This window comes from Somniosus microcephalus, chromosome 26 (assembly GCF_052327205.1).
Source record: "Somniosus microcephalus isolate GS21.2 chromosome 26, FLI_Smic_1.0, whole genome shotgun sequence".
Lineage (NCBI taxonomy): Eukaryota > Metazoa > Chordata > Chondrichthyes > Squaliformes > Somniosidae > Somniosus > Somniosus microcephalus.
The window spans coordinates 1,652,839-1,668,221 of record NC_141012.1 but is presented as its reverse complement, the minus strand read 5'-3'; the positions used below and the strand labels follow the sequence as shown (position 1 = coordinate 1,668,221).

The 15,383-nt window shown below is 47.9% G+C and overlaps 1 protein-coding gene across 5 annotated transcripts in view; it reads left to right on the top strand.

Annotated features, from left to right (window-relative positions):
• Window positions 1-15,383, top strand: part of LOC147100202 (uncharacterized) — a 97,252-nt gene that overhangs the window by 22,002 nt on the left and 59,867 nt on the right. For 3 of the 5 annotated variants that reach the window (XM_085967642.1, XM_085967638.1, XM_085967640.1), the window contains exon 2: window positions 3,088-3,245. The gene's annotated coding sequence lies outside the window, so the exon portion shown is untranslated. Of the gene's footprint in view, window positions 1-2,184; window positions 3,246-6,594; window positions 6,729-15,383 lie in introns of those variants that run through there. The other 2 variants (XM_085967641.1, XM_085967639.1) reach the window with 2 other exon arrangements.

The following is a 15,383-nucleotide window of genomic DNA, read 5'->3' as shown; positions in this document are numbered from 1 at the left end:
CACTTAAATAACATCAGATAGAATGTGCTGGGTACTCACTTGCTCCTTTGAACCAGAGTAGATTCCTTGAACTGCTCCAGGAGAGCTTGCCCCTTAGATACGATGCCCGTTGCATAATCTTGTAAAGTTTGCATGGGCTCGCTTTCCACTGGGGCTGCATCAGACACTGAAAAATAGAAACAGAAGAGAGAAAGATTGGGACCGAGTGTGCGACAGGGGATTGGGACCGAGTGTGCGACAGGGGATTGGGACCGAGTGTGCGACAAGGGATTGGGACCGAGTGTCCGGCAGGGGATTGGGACCGAGTGTCCAGCAGGGGATTGGGACCGAGTGTGCGACAGGGGATTGGGACCGAGTGTGCGACAGGGGATTGGGACCGAGTGTGCGGCAGGGGATTGGGACCGAGTGTGCGGCAGGGGATTGGGACCGAGTGTCCGGCAGGGGATTGGGACCGAGTGTCCGGCAGGGGATTGGGACCGAGTGTGCGACAGGGGATTGGGACCGAGTGTGCGGCAGGGGATTGGGACTGAGTGTGCGACAGGGGATTGGGACCGAGTGTCCGGCAGGGGATTGGGACCGAGTGTCCGGCAGGGGATTGGGACCGAGTGTGCGACGGGTTTGGGACCGAGTGTGCGACAGGGGATTGGGACCGAGTGTGCGACAGGGGATTGGGACCAAGTGTGCGACAGGGGATTGGGACCGAGTGTGCGACAGGGGATTGGGACCGAGTGTGCGACAAATGACTTTACAGCAATATGCGAGTGTTCATAAACTGAGTGATTAGCACAAGAATTTAACCTCTATGCAGTGAACCATTTGTCTTAGGCAATGATTTCATTGTGATATAGGCACCGATTTTAACTGGGGGCAGGAATTGGGGTTGCGGGGGTGTGATTGATCCGGCACCCTGGGACAAGAAGCCTGGGAGAATTTAATTTGGACAGGAATCGGGGGTGCGGGGATGCTTGATAGGGGCTCCATCTAACGTCAGCTTTACCTGCCCTGAGAGTGTTTGATGGTACCGTGTAGAGGCAGCTTTACTAAGAACATAAGAAATAGGAGCAGGAGTAGGCCATTCAGCCCCTCGAGCCTGCTCCACCATTCAATATGATCATGGCTGATCTTCGACCTCAACTCCACCTTCCTGCACTATCCCCATATCCTTTGGTTCCCTTAGTATCCAAAATTTCTATCAATCTCTATCTTGAATATACTCAACGACTGAGCATCCACAGCCCTCGGGTAGAGAATTCCAAAGATTCACAATCCTCTGAGTGAAGAAATTTCTCCTCGTCTCAGTCCTAAATGGCCTACCCCTTATTCTGAGACAATGACCCCTAGTTCTAGACTCTCCCACCAGGGACAATATCCTCCCTGCATCTACCCTGTTCAGCCTTGTAAGAGTTTTATATCTATCAATGTAATAGCCTCTCATTCTTCTAAACTCTAGTGAGATAGGCCCATTCCACTCAATCTCTCCTCATAGGCCAATCCCCCTCATCCCAGGAATCAGTCTAGTGAACCTTTGTTGCACTCCCTCTAAGGCAAGTATATCCTTCCTTAGGTAAGGAGACCAAAACTGTACACAGTACTCCAGGTGTGGTCTCACCAAGGCCCTGTATAATTACAGTAAGACATCTTGGGGGTGAAATTGGGTATAGCCCTGTTTGGGGCGCTAACACTTTAAAAGTTGAGAAAATTAGCGCCAGCGCTAATGTTTCCAAACTTCTCAAAAATTCGGTTTTGCGCTGCAGGAAGGAAGTGGCGCGCTAAATCAAGCGCTCCACTTCCTTCTTGGTGCATAATCGGCAGCAGGCGGAGTGGAAACTTCAGCAGTGTTGGCCGTGCAGCGCTGCCACGTTCAAAGGCTCCTTCCCTCCCTTAAAGGGAAGGGCCATCGCTGCAGGCTCTGCAATTTAAAAAGTACCGACCTGGATCACCAAGGCAGCCGCGATCCCGCGTGATCAGCCCGGCACTCAAGCAGCCTTTAATCATCGCTCCGAAGTGGCCGCCCGCCCGATGCACGCCTCCTGCAGCTGTCGTCATTCTCGATCGGCGCTGCTGCAGGGGGCGAAAGTCAATTTCGGGTCCAAGGCGCAACCGGGGCGATGCGCACGACGATGATGTCACGATCAGCCATGATCTCATTGAATGGCGGAGCAGGCTCGAAGGGCCGAATGGCCTACTCCTGTTCCTATCTCTATGTTTCTATGATCTCCAGGCGAAGAAGATCGGGGCGCAACGCCGTAGCGCCGCCACAAAACTCACGCCAAGTATGTCAGAAGTTGATGTCAGCGCCGCACCCGGAGGGCGATAACAGGAGGCGCAAAGGCACCCAATCTCTCACCCCTTTACTCTTATACTCCAATTCCTTTGCAATAAAGGCTAACATACCATTTGTTTTCCTAATTGCTTGCTGTACCTGCATGTTAACTTTCAGTGATTCGTGTGCAAGGACAGCCAGGTCCCTCTGAACACCAACATTTCCCAAACACTCTCCGTTTAAAAAATATTCTGATTTTCTATTTTTCCTACCAAAACATTATATTCCACTCACTTAACCTGTCTATATCCTTTTGCATCCTCCTCACAGCTTACTTTCCCACCTAGTTATGTATCATCAGCAAAATTGGATACATTATACTCGGTCCCCTCATCCAAATCATTGATATAGATTGTAAATAGCTGAGGCCCAAGCACTGATCCTTGCGGCACCCCACTAGTTACACCCTGCCGTCCCAAAAATGACCCGTTTATTCCGACTCTCTGTTTTCTGTCTGTTAACCAATCCTCAATCCATGCTAATATATTACCCCCAATCTCATGAGTCCTAATTTTGTGTAATAACCTCTTGTGTAGAACCTTATTGAATGCCTTTCGAAAATCCAAATAGACTACATCCACTGGTTCCCCCTCATCTATCCTGCTAGTTACAACCATTTGTCAAACCCGATTTTCATTACGTTTGAATATAAGGAGTCACATACATACCAGCCAGCACTGTGCTAAAGGCAACTAGAATGACCAAAGCTGCAACTGAGATCTTCATTTTGATTTTTCTTGTCTCTGTTTTCTGCCTTAAATTAGAGGAAACACAATTGGTTAAGAACATGGCTTTGAGTTACTGGGTCGGACTGATAATGTGGCATGTTCAGAGTATCCGACCTACATTACAACAGTGACTACACTTCAAACAGTACTTCATTGGCTGGAAAGCACTTTGGGACGTCCGGTGGTCATGAAAGGTGCTATATAAATGCAAGTCTATTTTTTTCTTTTACTGCCACTCATAGCATCCTGGGAAACATTCAGACATCTCTTTCTTTGTCTCATCCCCTCTCTTGCTCTGACCCACTTTCTCTCTTTCACTCACTGCTGTGCCTCTCACTCTTTCTTTCTGTCTTACTCACTATTACATTAGTTTCTGGAATGGATATGTGCATTTTTGTGATGCTGTTCATCCCCTCTCTCTCTCTCTCTCACTTTCCCCCTCCCCTCTCTCCCTCCCTCTCTCCCCCTCTCCTCCCTCTCCCTCCATCTTTCTCTCCCTTCCTCTCTCTCTCCATCTTTCTCTCTCTCTCTTTATAAGTACCAGGATCGCATGATAAGTTAAAATCAAGTCTAGGCCTGATCTCCCTCCTCCTGAGTAAATACCCTGCCAACACTCATTGGCTGACACATGAAGAACGGCCACATGGGTGAGGTCAAGACAGAGTCCATGGAACCAAACCTCAACAAGTCCAGGCCTTCCGGTAAAGTGCTTTGGGCTGTCCAGAGGTTGTGAAAGGTGCTATATAAATGCAAGTACTTTCTGGTCACAGCCAATGTCCACGCTGAACTTCCCACCAGGACTGCGGGGATATTAATTAGGAGCAGGGTTAGGGTTAATTAGGAGCAGGACTCCCCTCCCTAGGCCGTGCAGAGGTCAGTTATACTGTTGGCACTGCCACACGGGCTGGAATCAGCTCACTGAACACGCAAACTAAAAGTACCGAAAAATGTTGCACTAAATAAACACTGGGATCGAACAACTCTTGAATTTCATTTAATAGATAAAAGCAGTAAATTCCACTGTCCATAAAATGGTTATAAAGTCACATCGGATGGGCGATGAGACCAGGGTGTCAGTGCTAGTGACCCGTCCAACTTTACAGTAAGTTGATAAAGTTAGAGAGAGCAAAGCAAAAGTTAAAAGGGCGATAAAATCCCCTCTTAAAGGACCCATCCCCTCCCTCGCTGAAAGGCGGGGGGAGGGACACAGCATTTCAAGGTCTCGAGTCCTTCAGCCCCAGAGGCGCTCGATCTGATTTTACCAATAGAGACCCACTAGCCTTGAGCAGCAATGTAGCTCGTGTTACATAGACACAGATATGTGTGTGTACACACAGATACGCACAGAAATTCAGACACATGTGGCTCCCACTCACATACATAGACATGTGTGCACAATGCGGGGAGATCTTGACTTGGTGTGATGGTGTCAAACGGGCGATAGCAAGTCGCAGGCTATTTCACATCTCTCCACATTTTCATTCTATGGACTGTAACGGTAATAATAATGGGGAGAGATGTGAAACGGCTGATGATTCGTGATCTCTGTCGCACAAAGTCAAGATCTCCTCCATCGCTCTTATGCAAAAATCTCCTCACAAAACTCTACAAAGACTCTGTTTCTGTTACTAATTTTCAATACAGCTTTTGCAACAGAAAGGAAAGATCATACAGTACTGGGCTGAAATATAAAATGGCATTGCAATACTAGTCTGGGACCTGCTTGCAATAGTCAAGGTTTTGGTGGAATTGAGGTTTGCAAGGCGCTCCCACAGCGGCACAATGTGCCTGTGGCTGTGACCCTGGGTCATAGAAACCAGGGTTCCCAGATTCTGTACTCGGATAGCTGGCCTCTGCTGGCTCACAGTAAAGACACTTCAGTTGGTCTCCGTATCCCTGAGTTAGGGCGGGAGGTGGGGGTGGAAAATCAGCCAGGTTCCTATTCCTGATCGCTGTCCTGGTGAGGGTCGGGTCGGGTCGGGTCCTGGCTGCAGTGTTCTGCCTCGGGTGAGGGCTGGACAGCCAGTGCCAGTGAGACTGGGGTCCAGAATCTTCAGGAGAGTGCGGAAAATAACACTGGGTAAAAGGAAATTTGGGCGACAGACATTCACCGAGTCATTAAAAGCAGCTCATCTGTTACTGACCATGATCCTGTGTGGACCGTCACACCAAGGACTCAGACCCAAAGCCAGGAACACACCTCGAAATCTTGGTGTCTGTTTTATATTTCGTTCTTTCTCTTTCTTTTCCTTCACTCGCTTTTTAATTCCTGTTTCCAAAAACTGCTTAAAAACCAGAATCAGTGAGTCACACTATTTAAGCACCATTCTCTTGGGTTTTTTCTCTCTCTCTGTCTCTCCTCTCTCTCTCACTCCTCTTACTTTTAAATGTACATTTCCCAGTTAGTAAGAGAAATCCTGAATAATCCCTGTGCTTCCCATTTTTTCTCTGTCTGTATTTAAGTGAAAAATCTAATTTAAATGTTTGAGTCCCGCCCCCCCTCCTGTAGCAGTCTCCTTCCCTCTGTTTAGAAAACATGTTCCAATTTCTGTCGGTCCGTGAAGCACAAAGGTTAAAGTAACAATGCAGCTCTTACCTGAATGTCTGCAGGTTTCTCTGGCCTGTTTTGGGGCGAGTTGCTCCTATATATACCTCCTGATAAGGCCACTCAGGTTAAGATAAGGCGAATCCGGTTGACTAATGGTCAATGGGTGACTTGCTTTTGTGTCAGGAATTTGTCAACAGCAGCAATTTATGGCCAAGGATTTTGAAAGCTCTCTGGTGTTTCTGCTGATCTGCACAGCCTCTGTGCCCTGACTTTTGGATCAATACGTGGCACAAACTACAGGCGATACATCGCACGTTGTAGCTGACACATAGTGGCACCTTAGGTCACCCTGATCGCAGGCAGGGTTCTGCGTAACCTTGATGCACTCAATTGTATCAATATTTTGAAAAAAATAAACTCAAAACTCATAAAGAGAAACTATTTCCTTGGGCGGGGGAGTCCAGAACCAGGACGCACAATGTTCAAATTAGAGCCAGGCCGTTCAGAAGAAAAAGCATTTTCTTGATACAAGGGTAGTGGAAATCTGGAACTCTCTCCCCCGAAAGGCTGTAAATGCTGGGGGTCAATTACAGTTTTCAAGCCTGAGATCAAGATTTTTGTTGGGTAAGGGCATCGACGCATATGGAGCAAAGGCGGGTAAATGGAGTTGAGCAGATCAGCCATGGTCTAATAGAATGGCGGAGCAGGCTCGAGGGGCGGAATGGCCGCCTTCTGTTACTATGAACACAGAATCCAGGGGGGGCGCTGGGTGGAGGGGCACAAACCTGTCCTTTGTTCTGTTTCACTTTGTTTCATGGACTGGATATGTAAGGACTGTGGGGGAGAAATTGGTCCTCGGGCGGAAAACGGAGGGGATAAAAAGTCCAACTGTGGGGCGAATCGCCCCGTTCCCGATCTGTGCCGGTGTTCCCGGCGCCGCCATATTGGCAGGCATCCCAGGCGGCTGCCTAAAACAGGCGTTGGGTCCCTTACGCATGTTAATGAGGGGAGGGCTGGACCGTCAGTGGCTTTCAGTCCCTAACTAGTTTCCTGTAACTTTAGGGTGTCGAGTGCTGCTGATGCGCCTGGTTGGAACAGTCTCTGGTTGCCTGTTTGCACCTTATGACAGGTATGCTCTAACGTACCGTTTTGTAGATACTTTGCTGGTGTACATTGATGATCTTGGTTCACGGGGTTGTACGATTGTACTTTGTTTCTCCTCCTTGTTCCCTCGTACTGGGCGCCAGTTCCTCGGGTGCCGACTCTTGCTCCAGTCCCTGTTCTCTCAGTGCTGGCCGCTCTCTGATACCTCAAGCATGTCTGCAATCTCCGTGTGTGGGCCATGGACAGTGAGAGAGAAATTCAACCTCGTTCCTCCTGTTTTTTGGGGTTCAGTGAAGGCTAGATGGACAAAATTCAGGACACAAGCTCCCACACCCCAATCTCCCCCAGAAGTGCGATGGCTGGCAAATTGGAGTCCGGCGACTTGGGGGCCTTGCATGTGAAAATCGGGCGCCTAACCCCAGTTCTAGGACCCCGATTGAAATGAGTGCACAGATACACAGCGCAGGTTCTGCCTGGTATCAGGTCCTGAGTGGCCCTTAAAGAGACCACCAGGGGCTGCTCAAGAAATGGGCGCAAAAAGTTTTCAAGGTTTCATTTCTGTGGAGCCAGGAGGAGCAGGCCGGCACAGACATGTCCCGTTGTTCCCCCCGACCCCCCTCCAGGACGTACCTGTAGACTGGCCCAGTCTCATCCCTCCTCGTTTCCACCTCCCCCTACCCCCAACCCCCCTCAGGACCACTGCAGGCCCTGCCAAAGTCAATGGAAAGTGATCAGGAAACAAAAGAAAGTCTTGCATTTATATAGTGTCTTCAGAACACCCAAAGCACTTTACAGCCAATGAAGTACTTTTTGAAGTGTAATCAATGTTGTAATGTAGGAAACGCGGCAGCCAATTTGTGCACAGCAAGATCCCACCAACAGCAATGTGATAGTGACCAGATAATCTGTTTTAGTGATGTTGGTTGAGGGATAAATATCGGCCACGATGCCAGGGAGGACTCCTCTGCTCTTCTTCGAAATAGTGCCATGGGATCTTTTACGTCCACCTGAGAAAGCAGACAGGGCCTCGGTTTAACACCTCGTCGGAAAGGAGCAGGAATCCTGGCCGATTTCTCCCTATCCCTAGCCCAGAACATTGAGCTCAATTGTAACCCTTACTACTGCTGTCTACTAAACTTACAATAACTTTTTTTTGAGTGCAGGCACAGTTCATGAAGTGTTAATGTCATTGAATCGTTGCTCAATCCTGTGTTCAACCCAGCAGACCCATTGCCAGAATTCCAATCGGGATTATGATGCCCTTTTTAAAACGCCTTTGTCAGTTCTTGAGTTCCTGCCGAGAACATTTACTGAGGAAAATACGAGATCCTTGGTCTTATTAATAGAAGCATAGGGTACAAAATCAAAGAAGTTATACTAAACCTTTATAAAATGATGGTTAGGCCCCAGCTGGAGAATTGTGTCCAATTCTGGGCACCAAACTTTAGGAAGGATGTCAAGGCCTTGGAGAGGGTGCGGTGGGGATCTACCAGAATGGTTCCAGGGATGAGGGACTTCAGTTACGTGGATAGACTGGAGAAGCTGGGGTTGTTCTCCTTCGAGTAGAGAAGGATAAGGGGAGATTTAATGGCGGTGTTTAAAATCATGAAGGGGTTTTGATAGAGTAAATAAGGAGAAACTTTCCAGTGGCAGAAGGGTCAGTAACCAGAGGACACAGATTTAAGGTAATTGGCAAAAAAAACAGAGGCAACATGAGGAGAATTTTTATATGCAGCGAGTTGTTGTGATCTGGAACGCGCTGCCTGAAAGGGCGGTGGAAGCAGATTCAATAGTAACTTTCAAAAGGGAATTGGATAAATACTGGAAGGGGAAAATTTCACAGCTGTGGGGAAAGAGTAAACTCTCTTTTTGAAAGTAAACCACATCAGCTGCTCTTTTTTAAAATTTGTTCCTGGGATGTGGGCGTCGCTGGCAAGGCAAGCATTTATTGTCCATCCCTAATTGCCCTTGAGAAGGTGGTGGTGAGCCGCCTTCTTGAACCGCTGCAGTCCGTGTGGTGAAGGTACTCCCACAGTGCTGTTAGTGAGGGAGTTCCAGGATTTTGACCCAGCAACGATGAAGGATCGGCGATATACTTCTAAGTCAGGATGGTGTGTGACTTGGAGGGGAACTTGGAGGTGGTGGTGCTCCCCTGCGCCTGCTGTCCTTGTCCTTCTAGGTGAAAGAGGTCGTGGGTTTGGTAGGTGCTGCCGAAGAAGCCTTGGCGAGTTGCTGCAGTGCACCTTGTAGATGGTACACACTGCAGCCATGGTACGCCAGTGGTGGATGGAGTGAATGTTTAAGGCGGTGGATGGGGTGCCAATCAACTGGGCTGCTTTGTCTTGGATGGTGTCGAGCTTCTTGAGTGTTGTTGGAGCTGCACTCACCCAGGCAAGTGGAGAGTATTCCATCACACTCATGACTTGTGTCTTGTAGATGGTGGAAAGGCTTTGGGGAGTCAGGAGGTGAGACACTCGCCGCAGAATTCCCAGCCTCTGACCTGCTCTGGTTGCCACAATATTTATGTGGCTGGTCCAGGTAAGCTTCTGGTTAATGGTGACCCCCAGGATATTGATGGTGGGGGATTCAGCGATGGTAATGCTGTTGAATGTCAAGGGGAGGTGGTTAGATGCTCGCTTGTTGGAGATAGCCATTGCCTGGCACTTCTGTGGCGCAAACGTTACCTGCCACTTATCAGCCCAAGCCTGAAGGTCATCCAGGTCTTGTTGCATGCGGGCATGAACTGCTTCATTATCTGAGGAGTTGCAAATGGAACTGAACACCGTGCAATCATCAGCGAACATCCCCACTTCTGACCTTATGATGGAGGGAAGGCCATTGATGAAGCAGCTGAAGATGGTTGGGCCTAGGACACTGCCCTGAGGAACTCCTGCAGCAATGTCCTGGGGCTGTGATGGTTGACCTCCAACCACCACAACCATCTTCCTTTGTGCTAGGTATGACTCCAGCCAGTGGCGAGTTCCCCCCCCCCCCCCAATACCCGTTGACTTCGGTTTTACTCGGGCTCTTTGATGCTACATTCGGTCAAATGCTGCCTTGATGTCAAGGGCAGTCACTCTCGCCTCACCTCTGGAATTCAGCTCTTCTGTTCATGTTTGGACCAAGGCTGTAATGAGGTCTGGAGTAGTCCTGGTGGAACCCAAACTGGGCATCAGTGAGCAGGTTATTGGTGAGTAAGTGCTACTTGATAGCACTGTCGAAGAGACCTTCCATCACTCTGATGATGATTCGGATGTTCCCGATGGTCAGGGAATCCAGAACCAGGGGTCACAGTCTAAGGATAAAGGGGTAGGCCTTTTAGGACAGAAATGAGGAGGAATTTCTTCACCCAGAGAGTGGTGAACCTGTGGAATTCTCTACCACAGAAGGCAGTAGAGGCCAATTCATTAAATATATTCAAAAAGGAGTTGGATATATTTCTTAAGGCTAAAGGGATCAAGGGGTATGGGGAGAAAGCAGGGACCGGGCACTGAACTTGGATGATCAGCCATGATCGCATTGAATGGCAGAGCAGGCTAGAGGGGCCGAATGGCCTACTCCTGCTCCTATCTTTTATGATTGAGAGTAGACTGATGGGGCGGTAATTGGCCGGATTGGATTTGTCCTGCTTTTTGTGGACAGGACATACCTGGGCAGTTTTCCACATTCAAATCAAATCAAATCAAATCAACTTTTATTGTCATTGTTAGTGCACAAGTGCAGTACAACGAAATGTAGGCTTGCGGCTCCCGAGAGTGTACATTTAGATTAAGACATTTAAACATTCAACATACATTTGGCTTGTAGTATATTAACATAAACATAACCATAATAAAGTGCATTGGCAGATGTGCAGGCTTTAGTGTTTATTTGTGGAGTTCAGTAGGATGACAGCCCTGGGAAAGAAGCTGTTCCTAAATCTGGTCGTACGGGTGCGAATGCATCTGTAGCGTCTCCCAGATGGCAGGAGGGCGAACAGACTGTGGCTGGGGTGGGTAGGGTCTTTGATGATGGAACGTGACCTCCGTAGACAGCGTTTCTGGTATATGTGCTCTATGGTCGGTAGCTGGGTGCCGGTAATGCGTTGGGCAGTTTTGACTACCCGCTGCAGGGCTTTCCGGTCATAGTAGCTACAGCTGCCATACCATACTGTGATACAGTTTGTCAGGATGCTCTCTATTGTGCAGCGGTAAAAGTTAGAGAGGATCAGGGGTGACAGGTTACATCCCTTCAGCCTCCTTAGGAAATATAGGCGCTGCTGGGCCTTCTTCACCAGAGAGGAGGTATTGAGGGACCAGGAGAGGTCTTCCGTGATGTGGACTCCGAGGAACTTAAAGCTGTCCACCCTTTCCACCACAGCCCCATTGATGTGGATGGGGGGGTGACTTCCGCCTTTAGACTTCCTGAAGTCCACAATGATTTCTTTGGTTTTCTTGATGTTAAGGGCCAGGTTGTTATCGGTGCACCACTTCACGAGATGCTGGACCTCCTCCCTGTAGGCTGACTCATCGTTGTTGCTGATCTGGCCTACCACCGTGGTGTCATCCGCAAACTTGATGATGGTTGTTGGATAGATGCCAAATTTGTTGGATAGATGCCAGTGTTGTAGCCGTACTAGAACAGCTTGGCTAGAGGCGCGGCTCATTCTGGAGCACAAGTCTTCAGCAAGATAGCCGGGATGTTGTCAGGGCCCACAACCTTTGCTGTATCCAGTGCGCTCAGCCGTTTCTTGACATCACGTGGAGTGAATCGAATTGGCTGTAGACTGGCTTCTGTGGTGTTGGGGACCTCAGGAGGAGGCCGATATGGATCATCCACTTGGCACTTCTGGCTGCAAACGCTTTAGTCTTGTCTTTTGTACTCACGTGCTGGGCTCCACCATCATTGTAGATGGGGATATTCATGGAGCCTCCTCCTCCCGTTAGTTGTTTAATGGTCCACCACGCTTGCGTCTGCTCTCACTCGGAGGTTGAACTCCAAACCATCGTCAACACCTTCACTGGGCTTTCTTTGCAGAGGCTGGTGTCGGGAGCAGTGAGACCGGAGACCCAGTGAGTATTTAAACTCACTTTTGTGGGCTTTCTTACCAATCTCAGACCGGCGGCGGCGTTCCAGAGCCACGCCATGATTCAAAACGTGACGCGGGCAGGAGGGAGCAGCTGATTGGGTGAGTATGGCCAGGGAGTATTTATACTACTCTATAGTTTGACTAAGGTTCATAGTTTATAAAGTTTAGATGGTCTTAATTTTTTTGTGGTTATAGTTTCTAGTGCTAGTAACCAAGGGCCCTTGAATATATCATTTAATTGTAGTGTAATTGGTGGTATTGATTTGATTTAAGTTAATTTAAATTAATTGAAGGGTAAGTCATGGCAGGACAGCTCGGTGCCGTGGTATGCTCCTCCTGCACTATGTGGGAAATCAGGGACACTTCCTGTGTCTCTGACGACCATGTGTGCGGGAAGTATATCCAGCTGCAGCTACTGGCAGACCGCATTGTGGCACTGGAGCTGCAAATGGATACATACTGGAGCATTCACGATACTGAGGACGTCGTGGAAAGCATGCTTAGGGAGTTGGCCACACCGCAGGTAAAGGCTGCACAGGCAGGAAGGGAATGGGTGACTGCCAGGCAGAGTAGTAGGCACAGGCAGGTAGTGCAGGGGTCCCCTGTGGCCATCCCCCTCTCAAACAGATATACTGCTTTGGATATGGTTGGTGGGGGGGGTGGCTTATCGGGGGAAGACAGCAGCAGCCAACTTCCTGGCACCATGGGTGGTTCTGCTGCACAGGATGGGAGGAAAAAGAATGGGAGAGTTATAGTGATAGGAGATTCTATTGTAAGGGGAATAGATAGGCGCTTCTGCGACCGCAAACGAGACTCCAGGATGGTACGTTGCCTCCCTGGTGCAAGGGTCAAGGATGTCTTGGAGCGGCTGCAGAGCATTCTGGACGGGGAGGGTGAGCAGCCAGTTGTCGTGGTGCATATAGGTACCAAGGATATAGGTAAAAACCGGGATGAGGTCCTAAAAGCTGAATATCGGGAGTTAGAAGGTAAATTAAAAAATAGGACCTCAAAGGTAGTAATCTCAGGATTGCTACCAGTGCCACGTGCTAGTCAGAGTAGAAATAGAAGGATATTTCAGATGAATATGTGGCTAGAGGAATGGTGCAAGGGGGAGGGATTCAAATTCCTGGGACATTGGAACCGGTTCTGGGGGAGGTGGGACCAGTACAAACTGGACGATTTGCACCTGGGCAGGACAGGGACCGATGTTCTAGGGGGAGTGCTTGCTAGTGCTGTTGGGGAGGGTTTCAACTAAAATGGCAGGGGGTTGGGAACCTGTGCAGGGAGACAGAGGAATGGGAAACAAGGATAGAAGCAAAAGACAGGAAGGAGAAAAGCAAAAGTGGCAGGCAGAGAAGTCAAGGGTTTAAATCAAACACGGCCACAGTAAATAATAGTTCTAAAAGGTCTAAGAGTGTTAAAAAAAACAAGCCTGAAGGCTTTGTGTCTTAATGCGAGGAGCATTCGTAATAAGGTGGATGAATTAGCTGCGCAAATAGAAGTAAATGGATATGATATGATTGGGATTACGGAAACATGGCTCCAGGGTGACCAAGGCTGGGAACTCAACATCCAGGGGTATTCAGTATTCAGGAAAGACAGACAAAAAGGAAAAGGAGGTGGGGTAGCATTGCTGGTTAAAGAGGGGATTAACACAATTGTAAGGAAGGATATTAGCTCTGATGATGTGGAATCTGTATGGGTAGAGCTGAGAAATACCAAGGGGCAGAAAACGTTAGTGGGAGTTGTATACAGACCCCCAAGCAGTAATGCCAAGGTTGGGGATGGCATTAAACAGGAAATTAGAGATGCGTGCAATAAGGGCACAGCAGTTATCATGGGTGACTTTAATCTACATATAGATTGGGCTAACCAAATTAGTAACAATACTGTGGAGGAAGAATTCCTGGAGTGTATACAGGATGGTTTCCTGGACCAATATGTCGAGGAACCAACTAGAGATCAGGCCATCTTAGACTGGGTATTATGTAATGAGAAAGGATTAATTAGCAATCTTGTTGTGCGAGGCCCCTTGGGGCGGAGCAATCATAATATGATAGAATTCTTCATTAAGATGGAGAGTGAGACTAGGGTCCTGAATTTAAATAAAGGAAACTATGATGGTATGAGGCGCGAGTTGGGTAGGATGGATTGGGGAATGTTACTTAAATGGTTGACAGTGGATAGGCAATGGCAAATATTTAAAGATCGCATGGATGAACTACAGAATTTGTTCATCCCTGTTTGGCATAAAAATAAAACAAAAAAGGTGACTCAACCATGGCTAACAAGGGAAATTAGGGATAGCGTAAGATCCAAGGAGAGGACATATACATTGGCCAGAAAAAGCAGCAAACCTGAGGATTGGGAGCAGTTTAGGATTCAGCAAAGGAGGACAAAGGGATTAATTAAGAGGGGGAAAATAGAGTATGAGAGTAAGCTTTCAGGGAACATAAAAACTAACTGTAAAAGCTTCTATAGATATGTGAAGAGAAAAAGATTGGTGAAGTCAAGTGTAGGCCCCTTGCAGTCAGAATCAGGGGAATTTATAATGGGGAACAAAGAAATGGCAGACCAATTAAATACATACTTTGGTTCTGTCTTCACAAAGGAGGACACAAATACCCTCCCAGAGATGTCGGGGAACATAGGGTCTAATGAGAGGAAGGGACTGAATGAAATCAGTATTTGTAGGGAAATGGTGTTAAGGAAATTGATGGGATTGAAGGCTGATAAATCCTCAGGGCCTGATGATCTACATCCTAGGGTACTTAAGGAAGTGGCCCTAGAAATAGTATATGCATTGCTGGTCATCTTCCAAAATTCTATAGATTCTGGAACAGTTCCCATAGATTGGAGAGTAGCTAATGTTACACCACTATTCAAAAACGGTGGTAGAGAGAAAATGGGGAATTATAGACCGGTAAGCCTGACATCGGTAATGGGGAAAATGCTAGAGTCCATTATTAAAGAAGTAATAGCAGAGCACTTGGAAAACAGTGACAGGATCGGACAAAGTCAACATGGATTTACAAAAGGTAAATCGTGCTTGACTAATCTACTGGAATTTTTTGAGGATGTAACTGGTAGAATAGATAAGGGAGAACCAGTGGATGTGGTGTATTTGGACTTCCAGAAGGCTTTCGATAAGGTCCTGCATAAGAGATTAGCGTGTAAAGTTAAAGCACATGGGATTGGGGGCAAGGTACTGACTTGGATAGAGAACTGGCTGGCAGACAGGAGGCAAAGAGTTGGGATAAACTGGTCTTTTTCCGAGTGGCAGGCAGTGACTAGTGGGGTACCGTAGGGATCGGTGCTAGGACCCCAACTATTCACAATATATATTAATGATCTAGACGAGGGAGCTAGATGTAATATCTCCAAGTTTGCAGACGACACAAAGCTGGGTGGGCGTGTGTGCTGTGAGGAGGATGCCGAGAAACTCCAGTATGATTTGGACAGGTTGGGTGATTGGGCAGATGTATGGCAGATGCAGTATAATGTGGATAAATGCGAGGTTATCCACTTTGGTGGCAAAAGCAGGAAGGCAGATTATTATCTGAACGGCAATAGATTGGGAGAAAGGGAAGTGCAACGAGACCTGGGTGTCCT